Source organism: Oxyura jamaicensis, chromosome 3 (assembly GCF_011077185.1).
Source record: "Oxyura jamaicensis isolate SHBP4307 breed ruddy duck chromosome 3, BPBGC_Ojam_1.0, whole genome shotgun sequence".
In the NCBI taxonomy this organism is placed as follows: Eukaryota; Metazoa; Chordata; class Aves; order Anseriformes; family Anatidae; genus Oxyura; species Oxyura jamaicensis.
Window position 1 is genome coordinate 108411607 of NC_048895.1, and position 15930 is coordinate 108427536.

Sequence of the window (15930 nt, forward strand, 5' to 3'; positions counted from 1 at the left end):
TCCCTTCCTTCCTTCCTTCCTTCCTTCCTTCCTTCCTTCCTTCCTTCCTTCCTTCCTTCCTTCCTTCCTTCCTTCCTTCCTTCCTTTCTTCCTTTCTGTGTCATGCCTCCCCCCTCCTTTCTCTTTACTTCTCTTTTCCTGTCTGTCTCCCAGCCTCAATTTCTCAGGCTCTCAGGCCTGTTTTGTGAACTTGGGTACACTGGATGACATAGTTACACCCACAGATTCACCCTCCCTAAAACCATTCACAGTTAGACTTGCCGCTGCATGTTGCTCTCTTTTATGAAGCTGAACAAATTGCACAGAAAGAATTGAAACAACTTAGGTTTCCTTTCAAGAGTCTTCCAGCTGCCCCAGTAACAAACCTGAGTTATTCTGGACTGTGCATTCTGCAGCTGGGCAGGCAGCACACGCTGCACAGAGGTGGGAAGCTGGGGTGGGCTTGTTGCAAGTGATAAACAGTGCTGGCATCCTGGGCAGGCTGTAGCATGGGCACCCCAAGCTCACCTGAAATCATTACTGAGGAAAAGGAAAGCGATGTACTACTGTAAGCACCCACTTTTATAGGTACAAGTGCCAGGTTACTGGTATATAACTAGAAGCCAAGGGCATCTACTTTTTGTATCTTCAGAGACAGAATTGAAAATGCTTCTGATTCTCCGTGTGGTTTCCTTTACATTAACCTCCATCATATCTGCAGATCTCTGTAGAAATATCTCCCAGAAAAGTTTTTAAAATCTCAGGGCACATTTGTACAGCAGCCATTTCCTACCTGGTTATGATTCAGCAGCTTTAGGTGAAATAATATTTTTAGGAGAATACTCAGGCCAGGAAAGAAAGCACAGCAGGAAAGATATTTGTTCGACCTAGCTTTCCCCTCTAAATCATGTTTCATTTGTGTTGCACAATTCCCTGATAGACCAATGATGCCGTATATGACATCAAGAACGGGAAGAATTAGGAAAAATTAATCTGGATGGTTAGACCTCCTGGGATGTGTTTTTCTGCTGCAAGTCACACTTCCAAAGCAACAGAGAAAGAGTGCCCACAGTTCTGTATCTCAGACAGTAAGGTTCAACGTGGCTAGGAACCTCATATCTAGATGTTTTAGAGCCCTACAAAGGTCATGGTGAGAAGGAAATAAAAGGAAGACAAGACTGTGCACTGTGGTCAGCCAGGAAGACCCCTCTCTTCTCCACTTCTAGGCTGGTCTTTGTAGGCCGTGCCTGAAGCACATGCAAGGTCCAGTAGACCTAATTAGTAAAAAACAACTGGCTGCAAGTAAAGGTTTGAAAATTACATTTCTAATAAGTGCTTGAATTGCAGGCTTTACTAATCCAGCACCTTAAACACAGATCTGAGTATTTCAGTAGGGCTTATAATTGTATCTTATGCCTCTGCTAACAAAGGCTGTAAGTATGTGTGAAGAACAGGTCATATAATTTGCAGAAAGAAACATCTCTGTAAATGCCCAATTATACCTCTTAAACTGTGCTTGCTAGAGCCCTGGGCTATACTCCACTGATTGAATTTTTGTAAAACCTTGACATTACAGCTGCTTAAATCCACGCCAGGAGCAACACTGAATCTGTCAACCAAATTCATTGATGAAAATTAAAGATGAATGAAACCTCAGACAGCTTTTCAGTTTCAGTGGCTCTGCTTTGGTGTTGGAGATCCCGTGTGAGAGAACCAAAGGCCAGCTGAAGGATCGTATCCTTTACTCACGTAATACATGCAATAAATATCACTAGTACAACATGCCTGGGTCAAACAGACAGAGCAAAGGTCCAACCTGCTTGTGATTTTCTTCATGATGTGAGGCCTCTGGAACTGACCCTTCACCCTGAGCAAATCAGTGAAGTCCTGCCAGCCCAGGCCAGTATCTAAGCTTCTACTACATTGATTACAAATGTTTCCAGTACAATATTAGATGTGCTATCTGTATAATTACCTAGATTTCCTTTTTAGTGTATCTCCCACCATAGTTCTAGCTCTTTTACAAAACTAGAAGAACAGTATCTTTTCATCATTAGATTTATACTTCTAAGGTATCTTCAAGTTGGAAATATTGACTTGAAAATGGGAATGGGAATGACTATCCCACTTTCTTCTGGGAGAAAAAAAGGTTGTAGAAAAGGTGATCAAGTCATATGTTGACAGAAGAGTCATAAATGGCCATAAACAAAATGAGTTTTGCCCAGATCTCCATAGAAAATCTTTTGCCCTTCTCTGCATTTGTTAGACTACTAAAAGGATAAAATTCAGGACATGTTCTTTTTTCAGACCTCCCATTAAATGACGCCTTCTCATTCAAAACAGTTGGTTATTCTCAATTTCTAAAAACTGAGATGAAAAATAAATATTGTTTGTTCTATGAAGCTTGCAGTTGTGGGCCTTTGCCCTGGTGGTCATAAAACAAACAAGTCAACTATGCTTAGACACTGAAGATACCTTGGCATATTTTCTCGCTTATTCTCTCTCACAAGTGAGACAGTATTGTGGGGATGCAAAGTAATTTCAACTGTCTTTCTAGAATTCCTTTGCAGATGGAGAGTAATGAAAAATCTCTCCACTTCCTTGTGTGGTTTAGGGTTGCTGCACACTGTTTGAACAGCTGCACTTGTCCCATCCCTGAAGGTGGCTGCAAGTCAGTGGAGGAGGAAACAATCCAAGTATATATCACTCAAAAGTGACAGACAGGATGAGCTATTGGTTTTCTCCACTGATAAATCCTTGTTTCTCTTTGGGATACTGAACGCACTGTCATGACTCAGGAGATTGAGCAACTCATCATCGTGCTGAGCGTGTCTGTCATAGAACAGAAAAGCTTCTCTTCCTGCCTGGGCTCAAATTTCCTAATATACAGTTCTCTTTAAACTCCCAGGTTATCCAAGGAAGCACCATTTCTTCCACGAGAGGGAAACCTCGTCAGTCTACCGTCGTGTTGCTACAAGACTGAAGTCCAGGTAATTCCCCACACGGCAAGCGCACCCCCAGCCTGAGTCCTTGTGCAGAGGAAACTCTAACACACACTGCTTATTTGCTCCAGGGAACCTTCCTGATGGACAGTGAGCATCTCTGTGCTGTGTTTGTTTAAATCTGTGACAGGCATATGACAGTGAATTTAGGCACGTTGGATCTGTGGTGTTGCCGCCCATGTGGTCCACATCCCTTGCCCGCTGTGCTGGGTCTCAGCCCATTGCTTACCGGATTTCAACTTTACTGGTCTCACTGGGACTCCCAGCTGGGGCTCATCAGGCACAGACTTCAGGTGGAATCATCTTAATCTGAATTTCAAAGTTGGTTTTAGGCTCTCTCTGTCATCTGTGGTGTCAAAGGAACACTCTGAGGAGGTATTTTTCCCACTGAAAGGTAAACGTCAAAGTTAAATAAGAAGAAAAGGTTCCTGCAGGTTCCTATTTTCCCTCTAATGATTATAAAGAATGCACAGAAAAACAGCTGGTGATGAATTTTACATACCTGAATTTAAGTAGGGTGAGACCTATCTCTGTCTCTTAGACCTTCATTGAAGCAGAGGCCATAAATCTATCACAGCTCCCAGGTAACACATCTTGATCATTTAAATACACTGAGAGCTATCTAGGGAAGGAGGGCAGCTTGTGGAGCCACACTGTATATTCGTAGGAGTATATTGCAAGCCCAGCACTTATACATCATTATAGGCAGATTTCGTCCTGGGTTTCTGAATAGCCCTACTTTTCCTCTCAAAGATTTAAAAAAAAAAAAAATAGAGATTCACATTGTTTAGAAAACAATAACCTTTATGACTGCTGTCGTATTTCCACCATCTCACCTACTGGAGGCCAGCAGAAACAACAGTCCCAGATTAGAGCAGTTCCTGTCATTCTGGCCTTCCCTCTCTGCTTCTCCCTGGCCAGTTACCACAGACCCTTCCTTCCCGCTTCCTCCACGGAAGTTCACATCTGAAAAGCTAGTTTGCACCAGGCAGTAAACATCTTTTCTGCCATTGTTTTAAAACCACAGAGGTTCAGCAATCCTCTGTGGCTGGTTCCATGCCATAACATTTCCCCTCCTCCTAGAAATCTAGCTCAAAATGGTGGCTAAAACAATGGCAAAGGCCTCCCCCCACTTGCATTTACAGAGTGACATTTGTGGTGAAGAAAGTTTGTAGACTAGGTAATTTCCAGCAGCTGAGAAACCAGAGGGATCTGCCCAGAACCCCCAGGAGAAAGGAGAGATAGGGGGACTGACATCACATCACAGTGCTTGTTGTCTTCTGAGGGCAACATAGACTATTAAATCCTGGCTTTAATACAGTCATCTGACAACCTGGAGAAAAGTAATTTTTTCTTTAAGAAATGATCTATCTTTGGTCAGATATAAGTTGAATTTCACACATGTATATTGAATATTCCTCCAGTTTAAAGAATCTGTGAATGTATAGGCTGCACAGGAGGGTGTGCAGAGAAAGCTTTACCCTAAAAACTTGTCAGAGGATCACCAAAATAGGGAAGAGTTCTACTTTTAAGAAAGCATTAAAATAACAATACAACTGTTCAGCCTGTTTTACCATGCATTTCTCATATATTCAAAGTCCTTGTCAACTTAACAAGTCTTCAAAGATTTCAAAGCCATCTATGGCGTACCATGCTAAGTACTGAAAACTTATATATCTCTCTATATATAATGGGCATTTAGTTCCTGGCACAATAATTTGGGTATGGGATCTTCAATGAATGACAGTTCTAAATCAAAATCCTTTAATCAATCACATTCATATTTTAAAGACATTTTAAAATCTGAATCTGAGTTCAGATCTGAACTATACCACCAAACTTCCAGATTGGACCTATTGTACATGCCACATATACTTTGGAATATACCATGATTTAAATCAGCAATTAGAAAACAAAGCAAAAGGTATTTTTTGAAAAACTGACATAGATAAATATGATATTTTATACGTAGAGATAAATCCTTTTATCCTATTTTGTAACATTTGATTTATTTAACAACTAAAAGGCTATTTTACATCATAAAGAAGGCTACAAAGGCAAAACTAACCAGAGCTGACCATAGCTGAAAAACAGGAAAGCCACTGGGGAAAGAGAAAAAAGGAATTCTAGTTATTTCACATAACAGATGGCAGCATAACAGAAAGCAGCTGATGTTGGTAGCCTAAGGGAATTTTCCTGTGTCAGAAGAAAAATAAAATTTAGAATATACAGCACCCCCCATTAAATGAGTTCCATAGAAAGAGTGTTTTATTTACATATACATGTACAGCCATAGACATATAGATGTATATGAACTTGCACATAGTTGTATAGACATTGTGTTTAGAGGGAAAAGAGAATATAATAATATAATTATATTTTCCTTACCTGCTACAAAGAGTATATTGCTCCTTTCTTTGGAGCACCTCATCGCTCTCATTCTCTCCAAAATTTAGCCTTTCCCTTCTACCTTCCAAGGCTCTCTACACGTTCATCTATATCCTCATTTGGGTTCCCATTTCTCTGTACTCCCTCCCTCCTACACCTCAGTTTCATTCTGCCACTGGAGTTAGTGTCCTGTGTGCATCACACCCTGCTACCCCATCCTTTTTCCATGCTGCTCTTCTGCCTGGAAATACACCTTGCCCTGGAAAGCAAATCTCTTCTGGCACGCAGGTCATACCAATCCTGCCAGGGCAGACCCATCAGACAAGCAGTGCTGCACCCCGTCTCTCCGAGCTGCCTCTGCATATGCAGGGAGCTTTCAGGGTGAGTTGTGTTGTCTGTTCAGACCAGACATACTTAATGTATGACCTCTGGTGTCTGTATGCCTTGCCTGGGTACTTTGTGGCTCACTTGCAATGACCCTCTTTTCCAAGAACAGTGGATGAAATATTCTGAGCAGTGACACCTCTCTCCCACTCGATGTGTCCTCAAACACGCCCGTCTTGCTAGGCTTAAGGTTTGTGATAGGGATAGGATAAACAATTAAGGCAAGTGACTTGATTTGCCTCACCAGGAGATCCAATGGGGCTAACCACCATAAAAGCTAATTAAGATACCTGCGTCCGAGTATTTTATCTGAATAAGATCTACAGTGTACAAAGGAACTTAAGTTGCAGTGAGGAAACCTGGAACAGGACAGCACACAAGAGTGAAAGGACAATAATAATAATATGTTTCAAAGGCATGTACTAGTGCTGCTGGGAGCTTGATGGGCTCAACTGATTTTGGGATTCAGGCACACAAACATCTGCCTCTGTATGCAGATACTGAGCCAGTGCCACTTGACCTAGCACTGAGCACGCCTCTGTTGTCACTGGTAGGACAATAAGTAGCAACTGTTTTTCCTGACTACGTCACTGCACCAAAGCAGCAAAACAATTATTATTAACCAGATCCATTATTCATTACAAGCTACCTGAAGGAATTTTCCAAGCACCAGTCTAAATCAATTGTGCGCTATTGTTGAAATCATTTTTTTTATTTTTTTTTCCCCCATGGATTCAACTAGAAGTAAATCAAGACCTGAGACCTTTGGAAAAACAAAACAAACTAACAACAAAACAAAACAAAACAACCAACCAAACAATAATAACAACAAAACACAAAAACAGCCAAAGAATGAAGCTCTATCTTGTTGAGAATTGTATTTCTAGGACTCTAAAAAATATGTTTTAGCAGCTGGAGGAGAAAATAGGTAGGATCAGAATAAAAGTTTTGGTGCCAGCACTCCTAAATGGGAATTTATTTCACCTAGGTCCCAAGAAATCATCTGCTGAATCTCACTGTGCTCTGCTCTGAAATCTGTTCTCAGCTGTGTGAGACCTCTCATCCCAGATCTTATCCATCACTGAGATAAAGGAAGAGCACAGGCAGGTGGTCTAGCTGGCCATTTCCAAGTAGAAAGGATGCATTGATGTGATCCCTAGCAGCAATGCTGCACCATGACAATTGCAAGGTTACACTGGCTCAAAGCTGATCTACCAGAGCAGAAAATGTGACAACTATTTTTGTGGTGTTTCTGTCACCAGTGGTTAATTTTTCCACTCACTTTTCTCCCCATTTGTTTCACTTCTCTACTCTGTTATTTTGTGGGTTTTGTTGTTGATGTTGTTGTTGCTGTTTTCTGGTTCAACTGATCTTAATGGAAAACCACTTGGAAACAATATTTTGATTGGGTTTGAATGATATTGCTGATAAAAATTATGTCAATTTTCCAGAAAGGAGGAGAAGAAGAAAGTATAAGATGGACTTTTTTTTTTTTTTAAAAAAAAGTCTCTCTCTCAAAAAAAGGCTAATTCGCTTACTTGAATATGTTGAGGATCAAATTCTCCTCTTAAGATATAACATAATCACATTTGCTTGATAGATTAAATTCTGGTGAAGGGAATTGTTTGAGAAAGAGCCAACATCAGATATATTTGTGGAAGGAAGTCCTTGAGAAAGCAGGGTTTTGCTGAAAGAGGAATAGGACAACCTAGGCAGAGCTGTAGAGGATTTAGGAAAAATAAAATAAAATAAAATAAAAATAAAATAAAATAATTAAAAAAAAAGCTCATGTTTAATCCTATCTGGATCTTCAAAACTTGTCATCCCAGATATGTTTAGGTCTCCCAAGTTCTCTAAGCAAAGGGGCACCTTCTCTTCCTCTTCCCTCTTCCACCAGCATCCATTACTAACATTTGTTGGGGAAGGATGCCACAGTCTGAGTGCCTGAGCCACTAGCTCACTAGTACACAGGAATCCCTGCAATATAGATAACTAAAGCATTTTTAAGTTTGGTCCTGGGTGTTTGGTATGCAGCCTTGTGCCAAGAGAGAGTGAGGTCTGGATTTTCTTCACATGCCATTTGGTTTGACTCCATGCAGGCAGAGACAGGTCCTGAAGCTTGTCCGTAAGGCCAGATTTACATAGGGGACCACAACGCTTGGATCTTGCTTTTATCTCACTCCCACCTCCAAAAAATGCTGGAAACCAGGCATCTGTATAGGAATGGATCAAATACTGATCATTGTAACAGCTAACAGGTTTGGAAGTGACACCCACAGCCAGATCTGCAGATGGCACACTCTGGTCTGCCAAAGCAAACCGTGGTGCAGAGCACTGACTGTGCTGCTCTTACAGAGTGCAGCCCTAAGCTAGAACGTATTTTTCTCTTTTATTTGCTTTTTCTCATGAGCAGAAGATTGAAACAAACCCTTCCACATCTGATCAGAGTGAGTCAGGCCAGCCAAGCAAGTCCAGGCTGGCAAATATTAGCTGATGTGGATCCTAAAGAAAATCTCCTCTGCAGCATGTTGAATAGCTGCAGAAATAAGTGTTGCAAAGGCTGCCATCTGGTCCACGTGTGTGTACTCCAGCTTTTGAATGGGACAGGGTAAGAATTGCTCTTACTTTCCTAGGTTTCAGCAGATGCTTTGAGCAGAATTTCAGTTCTCACGTTGTACACTCCAGCTGCCAACACGGCTGTAGTGCACCATCTGTAGCACCACCAGCCATGAGGAATCACAAGGAGGAGGACTGTCAGTAAAACCAGCACTAGAAAGCATTCAACACATAGCGACTCTGCCTACTTGATGCAGATATTAAGGAGGCTGCCTGGGACAGCAGTCCATGAAACTGTGGAGGAGCTGGTGTCTGTGATGCTGCTGGATGTAGAAGGGAGCAAGAATGCAAGGAAAGGGGCAGATGAGTGAGAAAAACCTTCTAACTGGGAAGATGTTTGAGGGTGACAGCTTCTGAATCCAGACATCAGATTGCTGTCATTTTACAGAGCTATCATAAGAAGTTAGTTAGTTCAACCAACAGTCTTGATTTTATTTCCACTGGAAGACTTAATGAGGAGGTCCTTGTGAAATGGCAATGCCTGACTCCGTTAGGATGAAAAAATACAGCTGGAGCCTGTTTTAGGGGTAATGAGCTGAGAAATGGCATAGACAGAAACCATGCCTGATTCTGAAGCAATGGCAGCTCCTTCTCCTCTTTTGCTGTATCATCTTTTTCCTGACTTCTCTATTTTGTTTCCTTTCCCCTTGCTCAGCCTTAATGAGTGATGCTGAATTACTTCCAGTATGTCACAACCATCATAGGTGTTGTCCTCCAGTTTGCCTTTCGTTTCCCTCATTACACCCACACTTAACATGCACTAGGAAGGCTGCTCAGATAAATCTCTTGCAATCTTCTGTGCAATCAGATACTAAAATCCTTGCTTTATTTACCACGTTTCGACACATCTGTGTTCCTTAGATATATTTTATCTGTTTCTTGCTAAATCACACTGCAACATTTTAATCTCCAAGTGAAAGGTCAGTTCCATCAGATTAAGCAAACAGCACTGAAAGCACTGAAAATGGGAGTGAGTGAATTTGTCCTGCACAGAAATTGGAGAGGGGGAGCTGGCAGTCCTTCACCATTTCTAATTCTAATGTGAAATCTGAATTCTCATTTCACATCTTACTTTCAGTAGTGCCCATTTAGGGACCGCTCGCAGACAGAGGAGCTGCACTGGCAGAGAAATGGAGAAGACAGAAACATCTTCCTAATTGCAGAATTTCATAAAAAGCTGAAAAACAAAACAGACGAACAAAAAGTAAGGATTCTTGTCGGAGTTCTCTATCACTTCCTGCCACTAAAAATGTGGTCACAAGTTTTCCTCATGCTTTCTGCAAATCTCTGTCCTCTAAACCAGACCATGCTTCATCCTGTCCTCTCTCTGCTGACTCTTCCTTCTCGAGGCAGGCCCTGGGCTGTCTGATGGAGCTGATACCCAGGGGACAGGAATTTGGTTGACTTTCAGCAGGTTTCCATCCTCTGGAGTCCAGAAGAGTCATGAGATGGGGGTAGCCGTACAGGAGTGTTGCACATTCAGAAAATCTCACCCTCAAGACTTCTTCCCCCCCCCCCCCCCCCTTCTGACCATGATCTCTCTGCTCTGTCATTGTCATAATAAAGCCTATAATAAAGCCATCGTTGGCTGCCACCAGGGATGCCAAAGCCACTTGGAGCTAACAACTCCATCTGGCAGTTGTCCTGCTGTCATTTGGGGTTTTCTACTTGGTCGTCTTGTGTTGGACCTCTGTGTGGCTGGTCACCTCACGCTGAAATCCCTAAACTTGGAGTTTAAGCCTGTCTTTCCACCTACATTTCAGTCACTTGAGACATCCTGTGGGGTTGAATCCAGGATGAGTAACTCAGATGTCTCTGCATCCTGCCTCTCCTTTGGCACAGTGTTTATCAAATCAGCTCTCCTCCCAGAAGACATCGCCTGGGGTTTGTGCACCCTGAGGGCAGCAGGGCTGGCAGGATAACCGCAGCTCCTTGCTGCGAGTGGGGCTGAGTCACATTCCCCTGCCTCCAAGGTTCAGGGGCAAGAAACTGAACCCACTAAAGGGGAAGCATTTTGGAGCTGCAGGGTAGAGTATTACATCAAAAGAGAAAAATGGGGAAGCATGGTGATCTCTTACAATCATACAGCCCAATGATGGGTGGCTTAGTTCTGGCCAGGAGCGTGAGGCAGGCAAAGCTACATCTCGAACACATGGGTTCAGCTTTGGTTTTGGATGCAAATGCATCTAGTCATGCTGCTATGCCTGGCAGTCCCTCCTTTCAGCTTCCACCAGAGAAGACTGGATTACCAAAGTCATTCTTGTTGGGCTTCTCCTTTCCTCTCTCCCTGCTCTTCTTGCTTTTTCACTAGCTGCTCTGCCATTCCAAAATCTTGTATGTAGGCTTGCTTATGAGTGTTGCTCTTCATTATTGTTGTGATACAATGACACAGACACAGTCCTGGATGTAGACAAAGTCTCTGATGTCACAAGCTGCTTCACCAGTTTTTCATTTCTAGAACTCATTTGGGTACCAGGGGACTGAGCAATCTGTCAGGTTTCTGAAGGAAGCACAGTCACAAACCCAGGATGACACCAGCCTTTTCTGTCCTCTGCACAAGCTTCATGACAGCAGCGTCAGGAGAAATTATTTATAGTCCTGGGCACCGCTCACTTTTGGTTTGGACCCAGTCCCTCCAGTGTGCCTCTGCAGTGAGGTTTGGCGGTTTGGGCACAATTTAAAAGCCAGCGATGTCTGATCCCAGCTGCGCTACTAACCCCTTGTGTGGCCCTGGGTGAACCTTGTGGTGTGTCAGCGTCCCCAGCTGCAAAACGGGGCTGTAGCTCCTGCTTACCTCCATGTGGGTGCTGAAAGGGCTGATTAATTTATGTTTGCGAGGAGCTTTTGATATGCAGAGCGCCAAGTGTGGTTAGGATGATTAGGACCCTCTTATGGAGCCTGTGCATGAGGTTGTCACGTGAAAGATATGGAAAAGAGAAAAAGGTGAGGAAGCCCACGTGAGCTCCCTAGGAGCTGCGTACCTCCTACAGCACGCAGGCTGGGTGCTCAGCCCATGGGGTACAGCTGCGGTCTGAAAGCTTTTCATTGTACGAGGTGTTACTGCTGGTGCTGTTCTGGAGCAGCAGAACAAAACCAGGGACCCACAGCACCTGATGAACAGACAGCAGAAAGCACCCTGTGCTCTGAAAGGACAGGTAGGCCAAGGGAAGCGTACCTGGAAGAGCACCCCTTGCCCGTGGCGAAGCAGCAGGCTCACATTTCATGGAGGCTATAATTGTGCCTGCTGACGCTGCTAGAGCCTAATAACCGAGCCGGGAAGGGATTTTTTACGCCGTCCGAGGCATTCCTGATCCCCCTCCGCATCTAGTGAAAACTTAATAGCGTGAGAAAATGCCTTCCTGTGGCGTACTGTAAACCACATGGAGACCAGCGGCAGATGGAGGGGCATGACAAAGGGGCTCCGCCAAGACGCCCCCATCCCCGCCAAAGGATGGAAACAGAAGGAAAGGGCACCTTGGTAGGGCGCAGCCTGCAGTCAGCAGGGGTGAAATAATGAAGAGGGTGCTAGCTGTCGGTGCTCAGAGGAGCACACATAAAGGCAGGGGGAGAGCTGCTCCCCCGAAGCTGCTCCCCCCGTCCAGCTGGTAGCAGTTAAGATTCCTGCAGGAGCCAGGAGCTGCAAAGTTAACACATCTGAGAAGTTTCCCGGTGCCTGAAGTCAGGCCGTGGCAAACAATGCTCGCTGGGCTGAGCAGGCTCTGCTCGGGCGCTTTTATTGCACTTGGACCGGTTTCAAGCTCTGCTCTGTGATTAATTGCACTTTTAAAAATAAAGTTCAAAACACTTCCCAGGAAGTCTGGGGAGGACGGAGAGCTTCAGTGGCACCAGGAGCTCGGTGCGGGGTGCAGTTTTTCCTGAGATACGGCTTGCATTAGCTGCAGCTTGACTTCAGATAAGAGCTTTCAACCCCACGTTACATCACGGAGAGGGTGCCGGGCAGTTTTGTGTCCCTCCTCCTCCCAAGCCACCTCCTACCAGACACTGCGGGGTGGCAGCATGTGTGGGCAAAGCTCTCTCCCCCCATCTTGTTTTTGCAGTTAGCTAGGGCTGGGCCAGGCCTGTAGCTGTCATCTGCCCCACGGAAATCACTGTGAGGGAGAGAAGAGCCTCGTGCCCGTCCCTTAAAGAGCAAAGGGTTTCAGGGTGGGGGGAGGAAGGGCTTGGGAGAAAAAAAGACATTTCAGAGGAGTTGGAGCTACAGGAGGGGTTCCTCTTGCTGTGTGATGGTGGTGGAGAGGACTGAGAAAAGGAGGACAGTGGTACTGTGTGCGTACTGGGATGGAAGAAGGCTGGGGCTCCTTGCTGTGAAAAGGAGAATATATTTGGGGTGGAGGACGTGCTGGTACTGTGGTGGAGGAGCACAAATTACACTCCCTGGGAGGAACAGGCATGGGCTGAGCAGAGACCTGGAAACCAGGGTCACGGTAACTCATTAACACGTAACGAAAGGGCCTGTGAAGGGCTGCTGCACATCCTTCACCACCCCTCCGGGGCATCCGCATGAGATAGCGAGGGGTAAAACTCACACATCCACACAAACGGCCCCACTGCAGGAGCTGCGGAGGTTCCTGGCCAGCGGTGCTCTGAGCAAGCTCCCTCTTCCCTGCAAAAGACAGAGGTCATTTTTTGTACAAAAAAGTCAGCAGGATAAACAACAGAAGATGTGCTGAACTGTTGGAAAATACCACAGGCAGGCAGCAAGCAGAGGGCTGCAGGCACCCTGTGCTTGTCTTGGCAGTGTCTGCACGGGGACAGCACAGTACATATAACATGGTGGGCTGCATGGATGCAACGCAATGTAATGCAAAAATAAAATAATAATAATAAATAAATAATACAAACAAACAAACAAACAAACAAAACAACCAACCAAAAAAAAATTGAGGTCCTGATGCCACCAGGCATCCCTATATACAACACAATGAAGTACAAAAGCGGTTTCAGATGCCTGAGAACCAGACAGCAGCTTTGTCATCCTGTGGGCTTGTGGTGGGCTCTCGGCATCCTGGGGCTTATGGCATTTACCTCCTCTATCTGGTATGTCTGAAAAAACACCCGGATCGGTAACCATCGAGGCGGGCGCTCTGCCGGTTTGTTTTATAACACAGCCAAAGCGCTGTTCCCCGTCTCCTCCCACCTCCTTCACTTCCTCCACTATACTTTTCATCATGTCTCAAGTTAGGACCTGATTCTGCAAATCACTTAACTGCTTGCTTAACTTTGAAACACTGCGAGTCATCGGTGTGCAATCAGAAGGGCAGCTGGCTCTGTGCAAAGCTCGTCGGGCGCAGCAGGGCTGCGCAGCACTGCAGGCCCTGATTGGGATGGTCTCCTTCAGCTCCTGCTTCCAGTGCTTTTTTGGCTGTGATGAGGTTGAGGGTACTCTGTTTGCAATGCTACCGTACGATTTCATGGTTCATTTGCACCTCCTGATGCTTCTGTGGTCTCAGTTTGCCTCTTTGCTTCACCCATGAGCTCTTTGCTCTGTTTCCCCCAGCATCCCAGGGCTGGGCATGGGGCTGGTGGCACGGGGCACCTGCAGGGCAGTGCCCCACTGATTCAATGGCTGTGTGGTCAGTGCTTGCCAGCAAGAGCTTCCTCATCACAGAGCTGTGTACTTTTAGCTGGTTATCCATCACATACACGTCTTAGCAAGGCGAGGTTTGGAGGGCACAGGCCATTGGGCAGACAAGGCTCCTTTGGAGAAGTTTTTCTGCTGCAAAGGGTCCAGCGAGGAGGATTCACAGAGAGGCTGACCCCAGTCAGAGCCTGGCTCTGTCTGCAGATCCCTAGGCTAGATTTCTGAGTGTTTATGCAGTAGCAGGGCAGCATCACAGCAGAATGCCCGGGTACCTGCTGGGTGTTGGTACAGCACTATGCACAGCCGTGCCCCTTGCCACTACCACCATGCTGGCATCCATGGCAGAAATAACACCAGTGATAGCCCCAAAACCAGGGCACCTGGCTCCTAGCTTCTTTCTTTCTCTCTCCCTCCTCCATCCCTCAAATACCTGCAGCCCTGAAGGTGCAAGTCTCTGTGGATTGAGGCTACGTTGGATGCTGCTTTACATATATATCAAATAATGGATTAATAAGGGAGGGATTTTCCCGGGGCTCAGATCAAGCTTCTTACCAGTGGCATTCTATCAGCAATCACTACACACATGTAAAATTGCAGGTGGAGCAAGCCCGCACATGGAAACACCACTCTTTGCAGGCAAGAAATTGCCGCGCTACTTTGTTTTCCTTTTTCGCGCTCCTCTTAGGAATTTCCTTCTGCTTCCACGCTGTATCTCCTGACCAAATTTCATCATGTGCTGGCGGAGGAATGCATGTGGGAAACTCGCAGTGCCTCCCTGCACAGCCTCCCCTCCTGCTGCCTGGGTGCCAAGCCTGTGCCACCGCTCACGAAGTGTCACACGTTTCACCTGTGAGTCAGTGACGTGCCCAGCTGCTCCTGCTGCAGCTCGTACCTGGTTTAGGTGCCTTTTTTTTATTATTATTTTTTCCCCTTCTCCTTCTGATTCGGTGCCTGATTTAGGCAGCCGATGGCTTCTCGCTGCCGTTAGTCACGGCCGCGCTGTTAACTTGCCGCCTTTCCAGGGGTGGGGAAGGGACGAGTGGTGGAGGCAGAGGACTTGGCCTCCTCTGGGTGACACGGAGCATTTGGCAATCGGGGGCGGGCAGGTCTGGGAGGAATTAATCACCGTGTGATTTCTTGGCACCTCAGCTGGTAACATCTGCCTCGGCGTCTCAGACATGACGTGCTCCAAATGGGTCCCGAGCTCTGGGGATAAGTGTGAGCACCAGCGCACCAGGGGAAGGGGCTCTGCTACGTGCATCTGATGGCGAGGAGCAAGCACTGTGAAAAGTCCCCCTGTCCCAGCATCTTCTTCTCCAACAGGGACCAAAGCACCTGATGAGAAGCCCAAGAACAGCAACTCCAACAAGCAGTGCTGCCCATTGCAAGTGATTTGCACCTCCAGAATTCCTTGTGCCATGGGGGAGTTTCTGTATTTGACCAAATCCAGGGCATTTGGGATCCCCTCCTCAGCAGCAGGCGCTGCCTGCCTGCATACACGTGCCACGCTTTGGGGCCGGTGGTGTCCAACGTGGGCCATAAGCAGTCCTGCTGACATCTGCTGAAGATTTTCCTGTTTTCAGGAAGGTCTGCTGCCTTCTTACCGACAGCAGCCAGCTGCTTCTTCCACCGCAGCACACAGAAACGATATACCCTAACCACGCGATTGCATTTTTTTTCGTGATGTTTACCTGGGATTTCGGCCAGATTGGCACTGAGAAGTGGTTTCCGAGACCAGAATTTGGGACAGTGATAATCTAATCTGACCTCCTATGTAACCCAGGTCAGGGAGTTTAACATGGTAATTCCTGCAAGGGAAGAAATTAGTCTTCCTGGCTGCACAGTGAACTCTGCTCAGCCCAGCAATTTGTGGTTGAATTAGGTATATTCAGACTCGGGGCTGAAGCAATGATGATTTTCATCTCCCTTGGTGGATAAAGGTCTGGTTTGTTGCGTTAG